Source organism: Ambystoma mexicanum, chromosome 6p (genome assembly GCF_040938575.1).
Source record: "Ambystoma mexicanum isolate Mex_15411 chromosome 6p, UKY_AmexF1_1, whole genome shotgun sequence".
In the NCBI taxonomy this organism is placed as follows: domain Eukaryota; kingdom Metazoa; phylum Chordata; class Amphibia; order Caudata; family Ambystomatidae; genus Ambystoma; species Ambystoma mexicanum.
Genome location: NC_090935.1, coordinates 725596616 through 725619180, shown reverse-complemented (window position 1 = coordinate 725619180; position 22565 = coordinate 725596616). Strand labels below are relative to the sequence as shown.

General features: G+C 45.6%; 1 protein-coding gene across 11 annotated transcripts in view; it reads left to right on the top strand.

Moving 5' to 3' along the window:
* The window catches only part of MEF2C (myocyte enhancer factor 2C), a 597063-nt gene that overhangs the window by 294816 nt on the left and 279682 nt on the right, over positions 1-22565 (top strand). The window lies entirely within an intron of this gene.

Sequence of the window (22565 nt, the reverse complement as noted above, 5' to 3'; positions counted from 1 at the left end):
GGAGGCAGTGTGGCATGGGTTCAATGAAAGGCTGGATTCGAACAATTATTTGGGAGGATAGCTCAGAGGCAATATTCTTGCCTTGGAAACAAGACAAAAGGAAGCAGCACAGGATGGAACCTCCTTCCTGAGCTTAGAGTGTGGCACGAAGCGCAAAATAAAGAGTCAGTTGAATCTTGTTTTGAATTTGAATTCCTCGTTTTGGTTTTATAGTGCCCAGTAACACTAAGCATTGCCTAGATGAGACGGCCATTGCACAAGATCACTGAGATTCGGCAGGGTAGCCGAGATCCATACCGATTAAAACTCTTATGATCCTGTATATTTAGCGCAATCCAATGCTTTGGCACTCCTTCATGGACGGGGAGCCAGTGTAAGATAGAGCAGTCAGCAGAGCTGGCCTCTCTGCCACACTCATACTGCAGTAGATGTTGTGCCACTCATTCATGGACTGCGAGCCAGTCTTATAGAGAGTAGTCAGTGTAGTCAGCAGAGCTGGCCTCTCTGCCACACTCATACTGCAGTAGATGTTGTGCCACTCATTCATGGACTGCGAGCCAGTCTTATAGAGAGTAGTCAGTGTAGTCAGCAGAGCTGGCCTCTCTGCCACACTCATACTGCAGTAGATGTTGTGCCACTCATTCATGGACTGCGAGCCAGTCTTATAGAGAGTAATCAGTGCAGTCAGCAGAGCTGGCCTCTCTGCCACACTCATACTGCAGTAGATGTTGTGCCACTCATTCATGGACTGCGAGCCAGTCTTATAGAGAGTAGTCAGTGTAGTCAGCAGAGCTGGCCTCTCTGCCACACTCATACTGCAGTAGATGTTGTGCCACTCATTCATGGACTGCGAGCCAGTCTTATAGAGAGTAATCAGTGCAGTCAGCAGAGCTGGCCTCTCTGCCACACTCATACTGCAGTAGATGTTGTGCCACTCATTCATGGACTGCGAGCCAGTCTTATAGAGAGTAGTCAGTGTAGTCAGCATAGCTGGCCTCTCTGCCACACTCATACTGCAGTAGATGTTGTGCCACTCATTCATGGACTGCGAGCCAGTCTTATAGAGAGTAGTCAGTGTAGTCAGCAGAGCTGGCCTCTCTGTCACACTCATACTGCAGTAGATGTTGTGCCACTCATTCATGGACTGCGAGCCAGTCTTATAGAGAGTAGTCAGTGTAGTCAGCAGAGCTGGCCTCTCTGCCACACTCATACTGCAGTAGATGTTGTGCCACTCATTCATGGACTGCGAGCCAGTCTTATAGAGAGTAGTCAGTGCAGTCAGCAGAGCCGGCCTCTCTGCCACACTCATATTGCAGTAGATGTTGTGCCACTCATTCATGGACTGCGAGCCAGTCTTATAGAGAGTAATCAGTGCAGTCAGCAGAGCCGGCCTCTCTGCCACACTCATACTGCAGTAGATGTTGTGCCACTCATTCATGGACTGCGAGCCAGTCTTATAGAGAGTAGTCAGTGTAGTCAGCAGAGCTGGCCTCTCTGTCACACTCATACTGCAGTAGATGTTGTGCCACTCATTCATGGACTGCGAGCCAGTCTTATAGAGAGTAGTCAGTGTAGTCAGCAGAGCCGGCCTCTCTGCCACACTCATACTGCAGTAGATGTTGTGCCACTCATTCATGGACTGCGAGCCAGTCTTATAGAGAGTAGTCAGTGTAGTCAGCAGAGCTGGCCTCTCTGCCACACTCATATTGCAGTAGATGTTGTGCCACTCATTCATGGACTGCGAGCCAGTCTTATAGAGAGTAGTCAGTGTAGTCAGCAGAGCCGGCCTCTCTGTCACACTCATACTGCAGTAGATGTTGTGCCAGTCATTCATGGACTGCGAGCCAGTCTTATAGAGAGTAGTCAGTGTAGTCAGCAGAGCCGGCCTCTCTGTCACACTCATAGTGCAGTAGATGTTGTGCCACTCATTCATGGACTGCGAGCCAGTCTTATAGAGAGTAGTCAGTGCAGTCAGCAGAGCCGGCCTCTCTGCCACACTCATACTGCAGTAGATGTTGTGCCACTCATTCATGGACTGCGAGCCAGTCTTATAGAGAGTAGTCAGTGTAGTCAGCAGAGCTGGCCTCTCTGCCACACTCATACTGCAGTAGATGTTGTGCCACTCATTCATGGACTGCGAGCCAGTCTTATAGAGAGTAATCAGTGCAGTCAGCAGAGCCGGCCTCTCTGCCACACTCATATTGCAGTAGATGTTGTGCCACTCATTCATGGACTGCGAGCCAGTCTTATAGAGAGTAGTCAGTGTAGTCAGCAGAGCTGGCCTCTCTGCCACACTCATACTGCAGTAGATGTTGTGCCACTCATTCATGGACTGCGAGCCAGTCTTATAGAGAGTAGTCAGTGTAGTCAGCAGAGCTGGCCTCTCTGCCACACTCATACTGCAGTAGATGTTGTGCCACTCATTCATGGACTGCGAGCCAGTCTTATAGAGAGTAATCAGTGCAGTCAGCAGTGCCGGCCTCTCTGCCACACTCATATTGCAGTAGATGTTGTGCCACTCATTCATGGACTGCGAGCCAGTCTTATAGAGAGTAGTCAGTGTAGTCAGCAGAGCTGGCCTCTCTGCCACACTCATATTGCAGTAGATGTTGTGCCACTCATTCATGGACTGCGAGCCAGTCTTATAGAGAGTAGTCCGTGTAGTCAGCAGAGCTGGCCTCTCTGCCACACTCATACTGCAGTAGATGTTGTGCCACTCATTCATGGACTGCGAGCCAGTCACACTCATAGTGCATGCAGTGTGAGGAGCCATTTCTGTCCTTAATGCCCTGTATTTAAAAAGAAACCTAGATTTTTTTTCTCTAGCAATAACTTTTGACGACTCCTTGTAGTTTGATGGTCACTGCAGAGTCAACTGGCTGCTACTCCCCAGTGTGTGTCCAACAGGCCAGGGGGGCGTTAGCCACAGGCAAACCTGCTCACTTTTAGGCTGCAGGCTAGAAAGTAGAAATGTTCGCCATTTGCTACACACTGTTGGAGTGCTTGGCTCTGGCAAGCAGTAGGCCCGTGGTTCTCACGTGCCACCATCTCCGAGGGCAGTAGATAACTTGGACCCCGAGGCCTCTTTTTTGTTGTTGCTGCAGCAGGATTTGTCGTATAGTAAGCTCACAGTTGGAGAAATTATGACACTGCGGCTTCTAAAAATAAAGCATCCGTCCCCTTTATTTATTTATTTATACCCGCAGCCCTCACACATATCTACAATGGAAAGAAAAATAACCTTTAAAAAAAAAATCCTGAGACATAGGAGGGACAAGTTTCCATTTTCCCCCCTTCTGTCTGCCATTGACCTCGCGCTCCATTCAACTCATCTGGGGGCTGTTTCCGTTCCATTTGCTCTGCTGTGGTTGAACAATGCAGCGCCGTGGCTGGCGCAGCACGCTGTCCTCCGGCTCTAAATATAGCAGCTCGCGCATCCGAGCTCTCGGCCAATAGCGTGCGGCAGTTTACTCCCAGAGTCCAGCCTGGACTGGCCGCGGGAAGATCGGGTGGGAGGTTCCATTGAGATACTGGGATGATCTCTGCTGCAAGTCCAGTGTGGGACATAGAGCCAGCCAGGTGTTAGGCAACTGAGACGACGTAGGCCGACTTGAGACTGACTCCGCCCCACCCATCATTCATTTCTCTAAGGTGAATAGGTGAACGGTCTACACTACGGACTGGTCTTGTTTTCAGTGCGTTCATCCTCAGAGAGACATGCGACCCAGTGCCCATTAGGCATGGGATCGTCTGGCCTAAGCTTGCAGTGGCGGCAAAGCACCACGTGCCCTCTCCTTGGCCCAGCCACTCTGGCCAGTTCCTTCCTGTTGTGATAACCTATCAGGAGTCTGGGGTTCCCAGCACGGGCCTGAGCAAGCAAGGCCGCACGACAGGGCCTGCCAGCAGCTGCAGGAAAGGCTGCTGGAAAAATACACACGACAACTTCAAGCAACAGGTGGCGGCCTTCTTCCTTGTAGGCAAACCATTACAGAGACCCCCAGTGCACACCTCTTCTTTCCACTCACGTTCCGCGTCACCCTAGTGTAAGCGACTGCGCATGGCCACCCACCATGCTGCCCAGGTTCACTCATGAGCGGCTCTAGAGGGGAGCAAATCGGGACAATATCCCCCCCCCCCAATGGCTGCTTCGCCCCCCCCAACTTAATTGGTGGCCTATTCCCCTAGCCCCTCTGCCAAACAACTATTTTCAGCGGCCTTAAAGGAGCTCTTTCGCAGCCATGTGCGCGTTTGCAGGTTCGATTTGCCATTCCTGTGTTCTTCTGTCTTGAAAGGTACACCACTTGAATCAATGGGCCATGAATATCACTGGGGTGGGGTCCATCACTGTTAAAAGCAGGCTACCTACACGCTGAGCACACTATTGTTTCCAAAATGTGCAGCTTACACTTGCCAAGAAAAAAACCAAAAAAGACGTTTGCCAACTGAAACTTGCTTCTCAAACTTACAGCCACTCGTTTTCTTTAAAATGTGTTTATTTTTTTGCCGGCTATCACACACATATCCTGTGTGTTTTGCACCCTTCCTTTGTGTTTTATCACACGATATATTTCTAAAGAAGTTATATGATTGTCAACCTGCTTAATCACAAATAAATCTTTCCGTTTTGCTGACAGCCGTTCTTAGGAAATTAAACTGTGGTTTCATGGTTGCCAGCTTTTGATTTTCACGATGGGAGCAGAAATTCCCCCACACGTACACTGAATATGAGAAAACTACCACCCCAACCCATCCCCTGGCCAAACACTTTGCATAACACTTGTTTTTTTTTTTAATTTTTTTTTTAAGGAATTGCAAAGAGTCATAAGATTTTACAGCCGGTTTTAAATATATAACATCTTAGCGACAGTCACTCAATCTGCTGAGCTACCCTTGTCGCCTTCTGCTGTTGGACACGTCTATGGATACTTTAATGTGTTCTAAATCGCTGCATTCACAGTGCAGTTCATGTACATGACTTCAAAGTCAACAGTGTTTAATCTCCAGCTACACTGACTGCATAGATTCATTGGCGGTGTAATAGTGGCGGCTTCTCCATAATGGGTGAGGGGGCTGAACCACGGGCACCCTCACCCATTATGGAGGAGCCAAGAAGCCAGCCCAATGTAAACACTGAGCACTCCCTCATTTGCTTTTGCAACTGAGGGAAGTGCAGCTGAGGGAGCGCTCCTCGTGTGTCTTGTACTGTTGAAGGAAACCGCCGTTTCCGTTTGACAGTTCTGTTCCCCAGCCTTGCATATCGAAGGAGTCCTGCAACTTCATGGGCATTTTCCTTCCCCAACATTGCATGGCCCATTGGGAATGCTAACTGAGGAACTGCATGTTTGTATGTGCGATGGGAAGCGCTATTGTGCTTCCTCAGACATACAAACCGGGCGGGACACTTCGTCATCAGCGCAATGGCTCTTACATGCGTGTGAACGAACAAGGAAGCACTCTTTGCTTCCTGTTGTTGCTATACAGAAGCTGGAGTGCTGGAAGGGAAAATCAGGACTGGGGCAGAAGGTAGGTTAATTTAAATATGTGGATGTAGGTGTGTATGCTTCTGTTGTGTCTAATGAGTGAGTGTCTGATGATGGATGTGCTTTTAAATGAGCGACTGCAAGTTGCATTTGAAGGTTATGTGAATGTGTGTGTGCGTATGTTTGTACTGGGACTTGGAGTTTATTTTGACAGGAGGGGGTTGTGCATCAGCCAAAATCAACTCCCTGTGTGAATCGATTGGGAGGCCCAGGGGGGCAGGCATGGTGTTTTTTTTTTACTGACCATCTATGAAAGATGCCTAGTAAAACATACCAGGTCTACTCTTTGGCCCCACAGCTAAACACATTGTGTGTGCATGTATGAGGCGCTGGGAGACACGGAGGGCAGACATGGCATTTTTTACTGGGCATCTATGATAAAGCAAACATGATAAGTATTATTATGTAACTAGGCTGGCATTTTAATGCAGCCAGTCTAGATATTTCTTACTGTGGCATGCCGTTTTGTATTGGGGATTTTTGATAAAGTAAGCATGATAAGTGTTATTACGTGGCTAGACTAGCATTTTGATTCAGCCAGTCTAGCCATTTCTTACTGTCGCATGACTTTTTGTATTGGGCATCTTTGAACAAGCAAGCATGATAAGTGCTATTATGTAGCTAGACTGGCATTTTGGTACAGCTAGTCTAGCCATATCTTAATTTGGCATATTTTGTATTGGTCACCTTTGATAAAGCAAGCATGATAAGTGCTCTTATGTGGCAAGACTGGCCTTTTGGTGCAGTCCTTCCAGCCATTTCTTACTGTCACATGACATTTTGTATTGGGTATCTTTGATAAAGCAAGCATGATAAGTGTTATTATATAGCTAGAATGGCATTTTATTCCAATTACAGGTTGTCCAGAATAATGCTGTGTGCATTGTGATTGTGCTGGTCAGGGGGAACTAGGTCTTCTCAGCCAGAAGGTCTTTGCACTGGCTGCCGGTGAATAACCCTGTCTTGTTTCGTGTGCACTGCATAACACAACAATACCTCTTTGGCTTGGGTCCAGAATATCTGGCCAAACATTTTATATAGTTGCCTGCTCACACGATACTGCGCTCAACTAACACCTCTCTTTTGGTGATGTGATGCTCCAAACGCTCCTGTGTGACAAGGGAGTCATTTCCACTTGCAGCCTTCCTATCAATCTAAGAGCTTGCACATCCTTCTCTGTTTTTAAAAAGTGCTTGAAGACGTTATTTTTTTTTTTTTGCTGAGTCCCCTTTGATTTAGAATGATCCCAGATGTTTCTTTCCGTCTCCTTCTGTTTGTAAGTACTTCCTGTTCAACGGCTCCATGCCCTCGGGCGCTGTCTTTGCGCTATATAAAATAAATAAATAAATGCAGCCAGTTTGGACACATTTTTATACTGTGGCATGGCATTTTGAATGGTAAAGCCAACTGGATTATGTTCTTACGTGGGGATACTGCCATATTTTGGTAGAACAATTGTGGAAATGATTTCTTACAGTATCATGACTGGCATTATGCGAAAAGCAAACATGCATATGTGCTTAAATGGGAATACTGGCATATGTTGTTTCAGCCAGCATGCAAATGTATGGGCGCAGCCAGCATGAACATGTTTTTATACTGGCATATAAAGTGGGCAGAAGCAACCTGAAAAAGCGTTGGTGAAATAGTCCTCTGCACTGTTGGTCACTTGCATCTATTGGATCTTTCATGTGTTACCGTACAAAACCAATTGCAAACAGTTTGGAATTTTACCCAATTTTTGCATCTTTTTAAGACATTATTAAAAAAAAGTCTCTGGCTGTGACGCCCCCCCCCCAACACCTCTTAATTGGTGCAGGCTCCCTCGCTACTTTCTGTCACACTGGCATATTTGGGGGAAATATGTACGCTCCTCCAATTAAAAAAATCACTAGCCCGAAACTGAAAACTGTGAACAATTCTACTGGGGCAAAGTGAGATTCCTGCAACCATTGCTAAAGAGCCAAGGGAGCAGTTGTCTCCTTTCACCTGTACGCAGAGCCTGTAGGTGATATTTCATCTGTTAAACAGACTGTCCTTGACTATCATTTGAAACTGAGGTATGAGGAATGTCTCTTCTGCTAAACTATTTTTGACTAGCTGTTATTTAAAGCTGAGCCGGAAGTGATGTCTCTTCTGCTAAATACCACCTCGAACTACACATTATTTGAAGCTCTGCTGGGAGTGATGTCTGCTTGAAGAAAAATAATGCAATCTCTAGCTGACTGCAGGGGCATTTTTGCAAATGTTGAACATGAGTTAACATTTTAGGATGTATATTACCTTGATGCAAAACGTTTTTTGCATTAAACCTACTCGGAACATGCTGGTAAAATATAGGTATACTTAAAACAGTTTGGCCTGTTGACCCTTATTTGGTGTGCCACCAGCCCGCCCCCCTAATACTGATTTCTAGCGACGCCACTGCGCTCACTGTCACAGTTCCTCTTGCTCAATTCCTACTTTCTTTGCAATCAAATGCACAAATGCCTGTGTGTGTAGACACGTTGCAAGTGCGTGAATGAGACACTAATGAACCCATGTATTTCATAACATCTACAAACTAGCACACAGCAACCGTTTTTTCCAAACTGAGGCTACCAACAGTACATTAATGCTCTCTTACGCTTTTCCCTCTCAATCCCACTAAGCCCTGCCAGTCCCCCTTTCTTTTCAGGTCCGCCAGAGTGCCTGGAGACCTTGAAAATGGCAGCGGTGCGTGGTATAAATCACAATAACATAACCTGTCTACCTCGTTGGCTAGTACACAGCGTGGGGTAACCACGCCTTTTTCCCAAGTAGTGCTATGCAAAGGGATCTTTCACACTAGGTGACAGACACGCAGAACTGAATGATATACAATGACTGCAGGCCCGTTTTATTTGCCGCTTTCCCGGCCTCCTCAGATGGTACCAATGCACGGCTTCATCCTGGCCTTTCTACAATCGCTTTGCCTCTTATATCAAGCCTTTTGTGATTGCGATCCAGGATTCAAAAACCCTCTTTTGAGAGAACGTTTTTTAATGCCCTCCCCAGCTTTTCCCTTGGCAGTGTCATCAGGTATCACCCTCAATGACACCATTTTACCAATTCTTTGATGACCGCTACCATTAACAAATTGTTGTCCCTCACCCTCCCAGGTATTACCATTAGAACATTAATTCCGTAGCATGCCTTCCCGCTCCATCTTCTTCTGCAGTTTGTCCACATTGAGGTTACAGGACACTGCATGCAAGACTTTTATTTTGAACCATACATTATTTCTGCAATTTCTCCCCCCACCGTCCCCACCTATTCTATGCATTCACAGATGAGGCCGCGAGGGCTAGACCCCAAGATCCATGTCTTTTGATTGATGCGTCTCCCATGGCAATGGCACCACATTTGATCTCGGAATTGTCCACTCAGCCCCTCTTTGCCCAGTAAGCATAATTTCACCAGCAGTTAGTAGCTTGAACTTACTTTCCTCACTAGACTTGGACTTCCGTATTGTAAAGGAGACCTCAATCCAGAGCACGGTAAATACATCTTGCTCGTGTCTTGGCATGAGGTTGACTTGCAGCATCAGAGTTCAGGTATATTCTCATGATGTGGTTTGCTCGACAGCACCACTTGCCCACTTTCTTGGTAGTCCCTTTGTCCTTGGACACCCACAAATAAACCTTTGAGGCTGCATGCCTGCAACTAGCTCGGAGGAGTACATTGATAGGATTTATGTTATGCCCCAAGAACAGCGTGGGCACTTGAACGTGTCGAAGGTGGAGCCGGGAGGTCATAGAAAAACTGAAAGAGGACTCGGCTTCATAAAGACTTTTAATGGATTCAGAATGGTAGGATCTTGAATCCAGGGCCATAGGGTGTCAGCAGCTCACCTTTTCTCAAAAGGTCAAGCAACCTTCTTGTGTGGTGCACTGCACGTCATGGTGCACATCTTCTATGTTGGACTATTTGATCTAGTGCAACGCCCTCTTGAGACCGTAAAGAGATGCCCTTCAGGAGCACTTTGTCTTTTTTGCGCTGTGCATTGCAAGGACCCAGGGAGGGCGAGGTGTTAAGTGCTGCCGCACTCCAGTTAATACCTCCTTGTAGCTTGTTTGGTAAACATATGAGTGAGCCACAGTGAGTGGAGGGCGGGGCCTTAATAACACTCGGATCTCTGGCCTTACTGGGTAATGTCATTCATAGAAACATTACAGTGTGACAGAGCAGTGTTAACAATAAGTTGTCACTACTCTCTGACATTACAACCTCATTGGCTCCTGCATTTATTAGTAGAAAGTTTGTGTGGCTCTTCCCCCTTAATCTTCTCAGTGCAAAAAATATGTAGGTCCTGGTCTGACCTCAGACAAAAATGCTCCTGTGGGAGGTAGTTGACAGGTTTGATGCTCTATAACTTATAATGATGATGGTTTGAGATTAGGGGTAAACATTTAAATGTTTACGCTATAGGACTCAGTGTTGGAAAGTGCACTGATCTGTGTGGAGAAGTGTTCCCATTCTCATGCGATAATGGCTTTGAATTAGTCGCTTTTGGAAAGTGGTGTGCCTTTGATGTTTAGTGAGTGCTCGGAAGGGGTAGTTTCCAATAATTTATACTTTTTGAGATAAACAAAATGTGTGCTTTTGGTTAATGCTGGGCAGTCATCATTTAGGGGTTGCCAGGGGTCGCACCTGCGACCCCTGTGGTCTCCCTTGCTACCGTGTGGTCTACCTGGCCACCCCTAAAAAAAAATTAAAACCTTTTTTCTTTGTTTTTTAAAATGTCATTGTGGTTCCTGGTCTGTGGGTAGCAACAGGTGGCTCTTTGTTTCTATAACCATTAAGATAGCTCAGTGGGTTTGGCGCTCGCTGCTGCAATGTGAGTGTGTTCTGCAGGTTGCAGGTTCGACTCCCGGCAAGATCAACTCAGCCTTTCATCCTGCTGAGGGTGATAAATGAGTCCAACACAGGTTGGTTAATATTGTATGTATATTTGGTCTATATGAAACACTTAAGCCTAAGTGCTATATAATAGCACATCATTATCGTTTGGCCTTGGAATTCTGCCTGGATTCACAGTAATTTGGTAATATGAGCCTATATGCGCTGATATTAATGATACATATGGTGATCCATTCTTGTATAAATGTACATCACTTTACAACTATATCGTAACCATATTTTTCTTAGTGTACTTAGAAACAATGCTAGGTGATGCCACTTCCTGTTTTGTCAAGGGGTGAAAGGTTGTGTTCCATTGCTTCCTGTGCTGTCACTTTGGGGTGGGGTCAAATGACATCATTTCCTGTGATGTTGTCAGAGGTCAAGGGTCGTGTAATGTCACTTCCGCTACTCCAGGCATTTTGGTGAAATGACATCCCTGAGTCGTGTGCTACTGGGTTATTGGTAGTCTCTTCCTTATTTCAGACTCTGTAAACGTTTTTAATTGGTGGAAAGTGTACATTCACAACTAAGTTGCCACCTATAGATAATAAAGCATAGTGAACGTGTGGTCTACTGCATATTTGGGATTGTGGTTCCCGTAACAAAGGTTCTCCAGCCTCATTAACACGCTCACTTTGTTATTGTCATGAATGATTTAAGTCGCACATGGGCTGCTATTCCCAAAGGGAAAGGCCAGTGAGATCCCGACATGCAACACTGGCCCTGTGACGTCCACATCTGCATTAGCGTTATGTGCATGTTGGCCCTAGAACAGCTGAGCGCACTGCATCGCAATCCTACCTGACGACTTTTTAAATGTTTAAAATGTCAAGTTCGATGCAGGCTCAAGTTTAGGCCGTTGAAAGTGAACCAGCCAATCAAAACACTGGTGTATGCTAAGACAGAAGAGAAGGAGTACAAACAGTATGTAGCATCCACACGCTTTCAATGTCTCTTCCTCTTGATAGTGTTCGGAAATTAAATATTTAATTAACTAACGGATGCTTGTATGGTATAGGATTGTCTGGTTATTTCTAGTATGGAAGCAAGAAGTGATTAAGGCAATAGTGCCAGGGAACGTGGAATACCCATGTCCTAAATTACACTTCGAGAAGCACGAGGCCATTGAGGCCTAGACTTGTAATGTTGACGAATGTTCATCCGTCCCCTCTCTTTCACAAGCAACCACTGCATGCTTTCTAACATGTCCAGTACTTGCACTCTACATATGTTTGGTTTCTCTCCATGCAACCATGCATTCATGGGTCCTTCTGTGCTTTCATTCTGCTGCTTTTCCATCCTTCAATCTGTTTCTCTGTTCACCTTTCGGTCCACATGTCTGTTCAACCGAATATATTCTCACCAAGTGCTTCCGCCACACTGCACCAGTCCATGCACCCATTCACGGATGTATGTTTGCTCCATGCTAAATTGACCAGTTCCACTTTAGGAATCAACTTGCTTTAATCTCTGAAACCACTTTGTAGATTGAGCAAGCAAGCTTTTGTTCTGTCGTTCTTAAAATTCCTAACACACACCAATAGCACTATCCTCCCAATCTTGGATAAGCGCATTACTTTAATGAGTGCTGGGATGGCTCCACTACACGCCGCTCCTAGTCTTAGCTGCAGCTCTCCAGACAGCATTCATAGTGTTTTCTCTTTAAAATATTTCCATCCACAGGGGCATAAAAAGGGTGACTACCATTTCCCCAATTCCGATCCTACTTCATGGCTTTGCAGGGTTCAGCTCTAACCTCTGTACTCGTGTAACAGAGGCACAGATCTCTGTCAATTCTCCTATTTGAACACGTGGTCTTTATAGGCAAAAATATGATGTGATTTTATTTGAAGAGACATTTGCAATGTTCAGAGTTGTCTTCCTGCACAAGTTCACCTCTGGTTCAGAGCCACATCAGCAATGCCTTGTGGGTATGTAAATTAGCCTGCATGCAAGCCTTTTGCTCTAGAAAACTGCTGTTGTGTTACTGGACAGTGCTACTTTCTACATAGCTGAATTAACCCAAGACAGACATGTCTCAGAATTGCAGACAACTACATACCTGTTGTCACCCTTACCAGGGATCATCCGGTATAGTCTGACAACCTTGTGGATGGAGCCTTGGAGCATGCTTAGCAAACACCAACACAGTTATGGTGGTTTTAAAAAAGGCTTACTTCTTTCGAAACGTTGACAGATTATTTTTGTGAAGCAGTGGATTCTATATGGCACTATAGGTAGGTATTGTTTGGCAGAGGAATAACAATTTGTTTTGTTTATAGCGGTTTAATCTAAACCGCTTGACATAGGGTTCTTTTACATACATTACCCAATTGAAATTGGTACTCATTTATTGACCTCAGAGGTATGAAAGGCTTTTGAGGCTATGAGTTGGCCTTTACAGGATTTGAACCTGCAACATGCATATCAAACACAGATCACAACAACAAGTGTTTAACCCACTGAGCCATCTTACCCGAGTAGTTTTGTGCTTTGTATTTTCTACACTCTTCTTATTTCTTCCTCCGCTGGTTTGGGAGTTCCATTCTTCTTCCAAGTGGGGATGACACGCGTGTTTTCTGCATTGTAGATGCTTAACACTGATGCGGTTTGAAACAAATGCCCTACCATTTTTCTGAAACTCAACTGGGCCAAAAATGAATACCAACATACTTTAGTGTAATACTCTGTTCTGAACTGCTTTTCACCTACCCACTTCTCATCAGCCCTCAATTCGGTTTACAGCTTCTGCAACCTTTTCCAGTAGTCCCATTTGTATAGTATGTTTCCCTTTAACTTGTTGAGCGGTTCATGCTATATGACACTCCCATATTAATACATTTGCCGTAGCAAAGCTTGAGACACATCTAAAGGAAAGTCAGGCCCTGCTGGCCCAGAGAGTTTTTCTCCAGAATGCATTATATTTAGATGTTTTGTAATTTCACGTATTCAAAAGCGGACAATTTCTGGCTCTGACTGGAATAAAACAGAATAGCAAAAACCACAGCAAGTGCCTAGGCCTAGGTTAGGCTTATTGTGTACTCTTACAGAACAGCACAAAGCAACAACAGGAGCCTAGCCCTATTTTTTGTTCAACATGACTCTTTACAGAGCAGCATACCCTAGAGTAAGAGCCTAGATCTAGTTTAGGCATGGTGGATACCGTTTCCGTTTATAGTATAGCACAAACCACAGAAATGTTTAGAGATCAGAACTAGGTTAGGAATAGCATGTCCCTTTACAGATAAACACAAATCACAGCAAATGTCTAGACCTAGATTAGGAGCAGCATGTCCCTTTACAGATAAACACAAACCACAGCAAATGTCTAGACCTAGATTGGGAACAGCATGGCCCTTTACAGAACTGCACAAACCACAGTAAATGTCTAGACCTAGATTGGGAACAGCATGGCCCTTTACAGAACTGCACACACCACAGTAAATGTCTAGACCTATATTGGGAACAGCATGGCCCTTTACAGAACTGCACAAACCACAGTAAATGTCTAGACCTATATTGGGAACAGCATGGCCCTTTACAGAACTGCACAAACCACAGTAAATACCTACACCTAGATTAGGCTTGGTGTGTCCTTTTACAGATAAACTCAAATTAACCACAGCAAATGTCTAGACCTAGATTAGGAGCAGTATGTCCCTTTACAGATAAACACAAACCACAGAAAATGTCTAGACCTAGATTAGGAACAGTTGTCCCTTTACAGATAAACACAAACCACAGTAAATACCTACACCTAGATTAAACTTGGTGTGTCCCTTTACAGATAAACACAAACCACAGCAAATGTCTAGACCTAGATTAGGAACAGTACGTCCCTTTACAGATAAACACAAACCACAGAAAACGTCCAGACCTAGATTAGGAACAGCATGTCCCTTTACAGAGAAACACAAACCACAGTAAATACCTACACCTAGATTAGGCTTGGCGTGTCCTTTTACAGATAAACACAAACCACATCAAATGTCTAAACCTAGTTTAGGAATATCATGTTCCTTTACAGATAAACACTAACCACAGCAAATTCCCCTTTAAAGAAAAAACACACACCAGAGCAAGAGCCTAGACCCAGTTTAATCTGAGAGTGTTCCTTTACAGAACAGTGCAAAACACAGCAAGAGCCTAGACCTAGTTTAGGATCAGCATGTCCCATTGAAGAACAGCACAAACCTCAGCAAGGGTTTAGACCTAGTCTAGGCACAGTGTGAATCTTAACACCACAGCATAATCTACACCAAGAGCCTAGCCCTAGTTTCATATCAGCCTATACCTGCACAGAACAGCACAAACCAACAAGAGCGTAGATCTAGATTACAATCAACGTGTCCCTTTGCAGAACAGCAACAACCACAGCAAGATCCTAGACCTACTTTAATCTTAGAGTGCCCCCTTATGTGACATCAAAAACCACAGTAAAAGCCCAGAGCTAGTTTGGGCTCAGCGTGTAAATTTAAAGAATTGTCGAAAATAGACTATAGACATAGTTTAGGCTTGGTGTGTAAATTACCAGAACAGAACCAACAACAGCAAGAGCCAAGACCTAAATTAAGCTCTGTGTTTAAATGAACAGAACAGCTCCAGCAATAAGAGAAGTCTAGATCTAGCATAGCCTTGGCATGTTCAAATTTCAGAACAGCATACATGCTATCAAGAACATAGACCTAGCTTAAGCTGTATGTGTACACCTTATTGAAAAACATAAATACAAGCAAGAGCATAGACCTAGCCTTAGGCTTAGCATGTACTCCATACAGAACAACATAAATGCCAGCACGGACATAGACCTAGCATGGGCTTGGCATGTACATCTTCCAGAACAGCGTAAATGGCAGCAAGAAAATAGACCTAGTTTAAGCTTGGCGTGTACACCTTGCTCAAAAACATAAATGTCAGCAAGAACATAGAGGTAGCCTTAGGCTTGGCGTGTACTCCACAGAGAACAGCATAAATGCCAGCAAGAGCAGAGACCTAGCCTTAGGCTTAGCGTGTACTCCATACAGAACAACATAAATGCCAGCAAGAACATAGACCTAGCCTTAGCGTGTACTCCATACAGAACAACATAAATGCCAGCAAGAACATAGACGTAGCCTTAGGCTTAGCGTGTACTCCATACAGAACAACATAAATGCCAGCAAGAACATAGACACGTAGCCTTAGGCTTAGCGTGTACTCCATACAGAACAACATAAATGCCAGCACGAACATAGACCTAGCTTAAGCTTGGCGTGTACTCCATACTCAAAAACATAAATGCCAGCAAGAGCATAGGCCTAGCTTAAGCTTGCCGTGTACATCTTACAGAACAGCATAAATGCCAGCAAGAACATAGACCTAGCTTAATCTTGGCGTGTACACCTTGCAGAATAGCATCCATGCGAGCAAGAGCCTTGACTTAGTGTAGGGTCAGTAAGCCCCCTTTACACCTTGTAGTGTTTGGCGGAATGGGAGGCTGTTACGAGCCTGGTGGTGCTGCTATCTATCGGCTGTTCCGCACCCCTTAGCCTCCTTGGCCAAGCATCTCTACCGTCTTTGGTTGTGCACACCCTTGCAGAATGTGAACCCCACAGTGTTTGATGGCAGTTCTCCTCCCTCTGTGTGCTCCCCCCTCCGCTGGCAATGTGTGTCCCTTAAGGTGTGCATGCGCGTTCCTTTCTACGTCACCTGGCTCCTTCCCAGCAGATGCACACAATCTGTTCTGCTGTCACTAACGGGGCTCAGTTTGTGAAAAGAAAGTGTCGGAACATGCCGCTCTAGACACTTCTGCTGATCTGTTCTTCGGAGTGACTGGGGGGGGTGGCAGGGGGGTGTTCAGCGGTGCCCTACTTTCATCCGCCTCACGTGCATATTGCAATGGAAGCGCGTCACCATATGTTGCACGTCCGTCCCCTCCAGAAAGAAACTGGCACATGATCTTTGCCAAGTTGTTGATGTCAAGATGTGCATTGTTTTTTGAGCCTTGAAGCTACTGCAAGTTCAAAGTCGAAATTCTTAAGATTCCTTAAGACCGTCTTCCAGTGATTCTGTCCAACAGTGCAAGTGATGTCTCTCACGTGACAGTTTCTAATTAGGCTGTAAGCTTCCTGGACTCCATTCTTTTTCTTGCTTGCTTGAACCTATTTTATGGTTTGCACATTAAATTCTCATCCATTGGTTTAATTATTGCTGGAATTAATGTACCGTCTACATCCTCATGTGTCATGTTTCAATCATTTTGCACAGTGATTCATTAGTCCTATTGGTAAGCTACCCGTTTTGATATACTTTTAAGAAAAGAAAAGAAAATACCATGAAGATATGGTAGATTATACACTGGAATGCCACTGCGGGATGCCACGTGTGATCTTGATTCTTGGTGCCGTGACATTTGCTTGCCGACCAAGCAAAGTCCTATGATAGGGGACCCGTGCCTTCACTTATCACGCCACCATCAATGTAACACCCTCAATATCTCAGGGAGTTTGACCAATCTTTTTGATTCGAGTCATCACAACCAGATGGTAGCGGTAATGTAGGCGTTTAGTAGCTCTTTTCGCTCTGTTGAGGAAGCATAGAGAATCCTCATTTAGTGCAGCAATTCTGCATATTTATAAATACAAACATTAAATTGAGCTCTTATTTGAGCTCTTATATCGCACTTTGTGCGGAAGATCAGCCTCTAGGCGCCAGACTATGATTCGAAACTGTGACGCTCTGCGTTGTCTTGCTTTCAAGATGGACATGTTGCTCTTGAGCTATCCTCCCAGTTGGGGTATGTTGCATATTTAATCCCCTGAAGGGATTAAATATGCAGAATTGTTTTCTCTGAGGACTGCAAGGTGTGTAGGGACGCCAGCTCTTTAGACAAATCTTTAAAGCACTCACAGCACAGTTGCCCTCTCAAACCAATTGCAGTAGAAAGGTTAAAAAAGCAAAGCTTGAAAATGTCAGACTTAGCTTTAAAGGTGCACCGCTGCGCTCAACACAACAATCAAACGCTGACCGCACATGCGTGGAGTGGACTGGGGGTTATCTGGAGCTATACACCACACAGCAAGAGTTCCCTGGAGAAAAGAAGCAGTTTAATCCAGTGTCTAATAGTGCAATGGCAGTATACACAACTCGGGGGCCATGATTAGTATTTAGTAATGAAGTACTCTGATTTCCCTACTCAGTGTGGCACCTTCTAAAAACAAATTCTGGTGCAGGTTTTAATCGAGCACCAAACAGGAAACACCGCCCTTTGTGAAACTCTCTCGCTCCATCGTAACAACCAGCATTCTTTCCTCGGCCCCCTCTGTTCACCTGTGGAAGGGTAAGGGAGTGCAGCACTCTACTGCATACTCTCAAGAGATAGGATAGGCAGCCGTGGTGTTCTCAGTGAAGTTGGGATATCGGCCCCCACGCAACACCAGCGGAATAGACGCAGATGCCTAACATGCATAAGGAATTCAGAAGGACAGTCAGGAAACTGACATGTGATTGATTCTCGGAGCAGCAAACCATGTGACAGTTGGCCTCATTACGAGGGTGGAGGTAGCCGTCCGTTTATACCGGCAGGGCTACCCCAAACTCGGGTCCGGCTCCAGGTCCCACGAAAGGGGAACTACCTGCCCATTCCGACCTCGGTGGGCCCGGTAATTCCCCTTTGCGCGGGACCCGGAGCCGGTACGTCTCCATTCCAATTTGAGCCACATGGGGCTCAATGGGAATGCGGAGAATGGTAGCAGCGGTACTGTTCATAACAGTACCGTTGCTACTATCGAGTTCTGTTCGCGAGTGCCGCTCTGCACGCCTGGTATGACCAGGCGTGCAGAGCGGCACCCGCGAGCAGAACTCGTAATGTGGTGGCATGGTAAAAACGGCACCGTTAGCACTACTGTCGCCGTTGTTGCCTTACCGCCACAATCGTAATGAGGCCCAGTGTCATGTTGGTGCTATTTGCTAGTAAAATTAATATTGAATAAAGGAAGTGCGGCAATATTCTGTTAACCTTTCCACTGAAACTTGCCTGTAGCAGACCTCAAACAAGGTTGAAGATAATAGCTGAACAATGGTCCCAGTGTGGAGTTGCCAGGCGCGTGGATGAGTAACGGGCAGCATTTGGGGGAAGGGGTTGATGGGAAATATTGTGCCTTCCCTTTCCAAGTAGAGGACACCAAGACCACCCAACGGGTTTTCCTCAGTGGCCCACTTACCCTACTCCCTTATCTTGCTCTTCTATTTTGACACATTTTACCACAATAGTCCCGATGGAACGAATACACATTCCAAAATGATTGCTGGTTTTCATAAAATGCAGTCAAAACGAAAATAATGCCCTCTTTGTATTCAGTGTGTTTCGAAATGTTACACTGCTGTTTTAATTCATGGATGCGTTTAAGTGATAAAGGGCCTGTGTGGTGTGTGTTGTTTTTTCATTGCATTGGTGTTAAGACTCGAATGGGGCAGGCAAAGAGTCTCACTGTTAAGGCGAAATATGTAATAATTGTATAGTTTAGCCATGCTGTCAATTAGGAGCAGAGCCCCCAACGTTCAACCAGAAGTACAAATGTGTGATAACCCGAGTGTGCTCTTCCCCATCATGGCAAGGGGATGCCCCTTTGGGTCATCGTTTCGCTGCTGTCTTAACGCTACACCTGGAGGATCCAAGTGCATTTTTTTCGTGGTAAGGTTCTTAGAACACGTTTTGTCTAGGCTAGCAAGGCACAAATGGCACTCATGCCAGCAGCTCTGCCCTAGGTTTGCCTCCACATTTGCCACCGCTCCATACCCACCTCCTGAGCCTCCCTCCCCCTTTCCTTGCACCCATGTGTGTGCAGCTGCCACACACACAGCCACAACAAAACTGGCCCCACCGCAGTGTTTTGCTTGACACCTGTGTCTTAATCTGTGCCAAACAGCTCCCACCGTGGTTTCTCCTCCTGCTCAACCCCTCACGTGCACCCCAGGCGCCTGTCTTTGCCTATTTCTCCAGCTGTACCACGATTGTTTACAACCCGGGCACAGTACCCTGCTCAGCGCTGCAGGCCGATTGCAAGGGTCGCAGGGCTATCCCTAAACACTGGGAGCACATTTTTGACAAATTGGGTCCATGTTGTGGATCATTGACACAGTCGCGCAGCTCAAAGTGCCATCCCTATTTCGCGCGGGTGTTCTTTAAAAATGGTTTCTTACCTCAACTGAATATAATCTCCAGTCATTTCAATGACATGGCCTTAGCCGACCGAGCCGCTGATTAGCGGATCACTGCGGCTGTGTCTTTTGGTGAGCTTTTTAATCCATGTTGCTCAAGTCACTGAGGTTGGTTTCCAATCCGGAATCGAGTTCAGGTGCCATGAGTAAAGTTACAGTGCCGGACTGGAGGGAGGATAAGTTAACATATAAAAAACAGGTGACGTTTACATTGATCAACACCTGGGGGGAAACTGAGAAGCACATTATTCTCCCAGTCAGAGTTTTTTCTGAGAGGGTTGTTACTTTGTTGTGTGATGTGCCATTACCACCGGTGTGCGCTTTCAGCCTCCCACCTGCCAGAGGCGATAAGAATTTGGCGGTCTGGTGTGCTCTGCACAGTGTGTGGCAGTTGGTCTGATTCCATGTCCCGGCTTTCTAATGACACTTGATTTACAAAAATGTTTTAACATGGGAAAGTCCAATTGAAAACGTGGTTGTAAATCAGGCACAAGGAGCTGTTCTGGTCTAATCACTCTTTATCTTAGTTACTCAGCAGTAAGTGGGATACACTTAAACACGTGTGTGCCGAACACAAAGCTACACAATGAGTGTGCGCTCTGCATATCCTTAAGGCATAAAGGTGGTGGGGAACAGTGATTGTGAAGTCGACTCACTTGACTCGAAATATCAATTGGCAATGAAACTGACCTGACAAGTGGCACACAAGTATCCGTTCAGGTGAGTGATGCTGCACAACCGGCAAGAAGTGCATTAAGGACACCTGGTCACTACCCCTCCCAGCTCGTCTGTTACCCTTGCACCCTACTTGTAAGCCACCGGGAGGAGACCGTTTCTACAGTGCTCTGTTTTGCGCTTTATAAATCCGTGCATGAATGTGTGATTGATGGGTTTGCTGGACAATGGTAAACCACCCTGCTCTGGCCCAGCAACACATGTCACAGCCCATTGATATTGGTGGATAAAAAAATGCCTTTAACCTAATTGTTTTTTTCGTTTCTTCTGAACATGTGCTACTTCCTCTTTCTTCTTCTGCTGACTCTTTCATTTACTCTTCGGTATGCCGCAGGGTGGGCGTGACGCGTGTGGTCAAATGATCACACCACTGTTGTACTCATCCACAATTTTAAGCAAAAGATTTCTTCAAATCTGCAGCGAAGTGTTGGTCAAAATGTGTTTCCAGACGGTGCACTTTGGGTGGGATAATGGGCTCCATTGACAGTGAATGAGCTTGACTCAGAGCGCCGTAGCGGAGTGGGCTGTAGCGTTACCAAAAAGGAGACAATTGCACAACACAGTAGATCCTACACCCACAATTAGTGTCACCATCTGCCCGGGTTTCCACTTTTGGAAAATAGTGAGGCAGTCGGCTTTGAGCCATCTTTCAAGTACTACAGGGTAAACCCTTGAGTTTACTAAAGGAGTAATTTTCTACCACGTGGGTAGAAGTGAATGGACCCTAGCTGTGAATTAGAGGTAGCCAAACATCCTTTGTGAGTGAGTGAGTGAGTGAGTGAGTCAAATCATTCAGGATGTTGAGGATGGAGACCCTTAGGGCTGTTTATTGAAACTGATGTTACTGCACGCGATCTCTCAGAGAGCAGGTTAGAGGCTAAGAAACCAACTGACCGGATGACCATCCCTACAGGTGTCATTGTATTCTCATCTCAGAGTTGGACCCCTAGCACTTAGGAGATGAATGAATGTCCAAGGTGCCTTAAGTGACCAGCCTCAATGTCCTTGTGAGTAAAACACATGGGAGGCAACCATTCGCTGTCATGGGAAAGGGACTTTGCCTCTGGAAACCTGAAGATCACACTCATCCATAATGCATTTTTTAGAGCCTTCGCCCTAGAACAAAGCACAAGCTGAAGGTTTTAGTTGGTATGCAGTCGATCCATGTGTAGTGCCCCCCTAAGACTGAAAAAGAATGTACTAATGCTTAGGCAGTGTCTGCTGAAGCAAAGACAGACATCTTTCAACCTTCAGTGACAACCACAGGTGCCTTCGGCCCTGCTTGTGCCCTGTCATGACATACTTGAGTGCAACGACACACAAAAGTGAATGATAAGAAGGCAGTCAAGTGAGAACTACAAATATTCCCTGGTCACTCCATCAACAATTTGGTCAAGCCCTGAAGTGTGTGTAGACATAGGAAAAATACTATGGGGCAATGCACATAGAAGTTACACTGAGTAGCTGAGATCTGCCCTTCACTTACCTCTGGAGAGGGCTATGTTATGTTAGTGAAAATGGCGTGTCTACAACTATGCAGAGATGGGGCGGACTGCGAATCTCCTTAGTCTCTGATGGTTTGAACGCTAGTCAAATGAGTTTGACAGAAGGTTCCCCTTTGCATATTTGGGGACTATCTCAGGCCCCGCCGTGCACGGTATTCCTGCATGATGCGGCCTAGTGCTGCTCCAGCTTGTGCAGATGTGGAATAGCTAGCACCCAGGCATCCACCCACCCCTTCGAGCCAAGCCAGGGAAAGACTCGCGCTCTAGACTAAATGCAAGAGAGTTATTGAAATATTTGCTGAGCGATGGGTCATTTTGATGCGTGGTTGCCATGAAATCACAAGCTTGTGAGAAATGACACCGACCCGCTAAAGATCATGGCCAGGACTGTGCTTCTGCAGAGCGGGTTTTCAGTGGCAGCATCAGGGCCGTCCCTCTGACGTGTGAAATCACTGGAGTTAGTGCAACTTTGCAGTGTGTCTTTCCCTTTACTAAGCAGCATATTTCATAAATACAGACGCGAGATAACTATTTCATAAATGCAGGCACGAGATAATGGCACACACTTTTGGTAAAATGATCGACAAATCAATAAATAACACATCAATATAACTGATCTCTAATATTCTTAAATTGCCTTTTTCGCAAAAGAAATGTCAACACA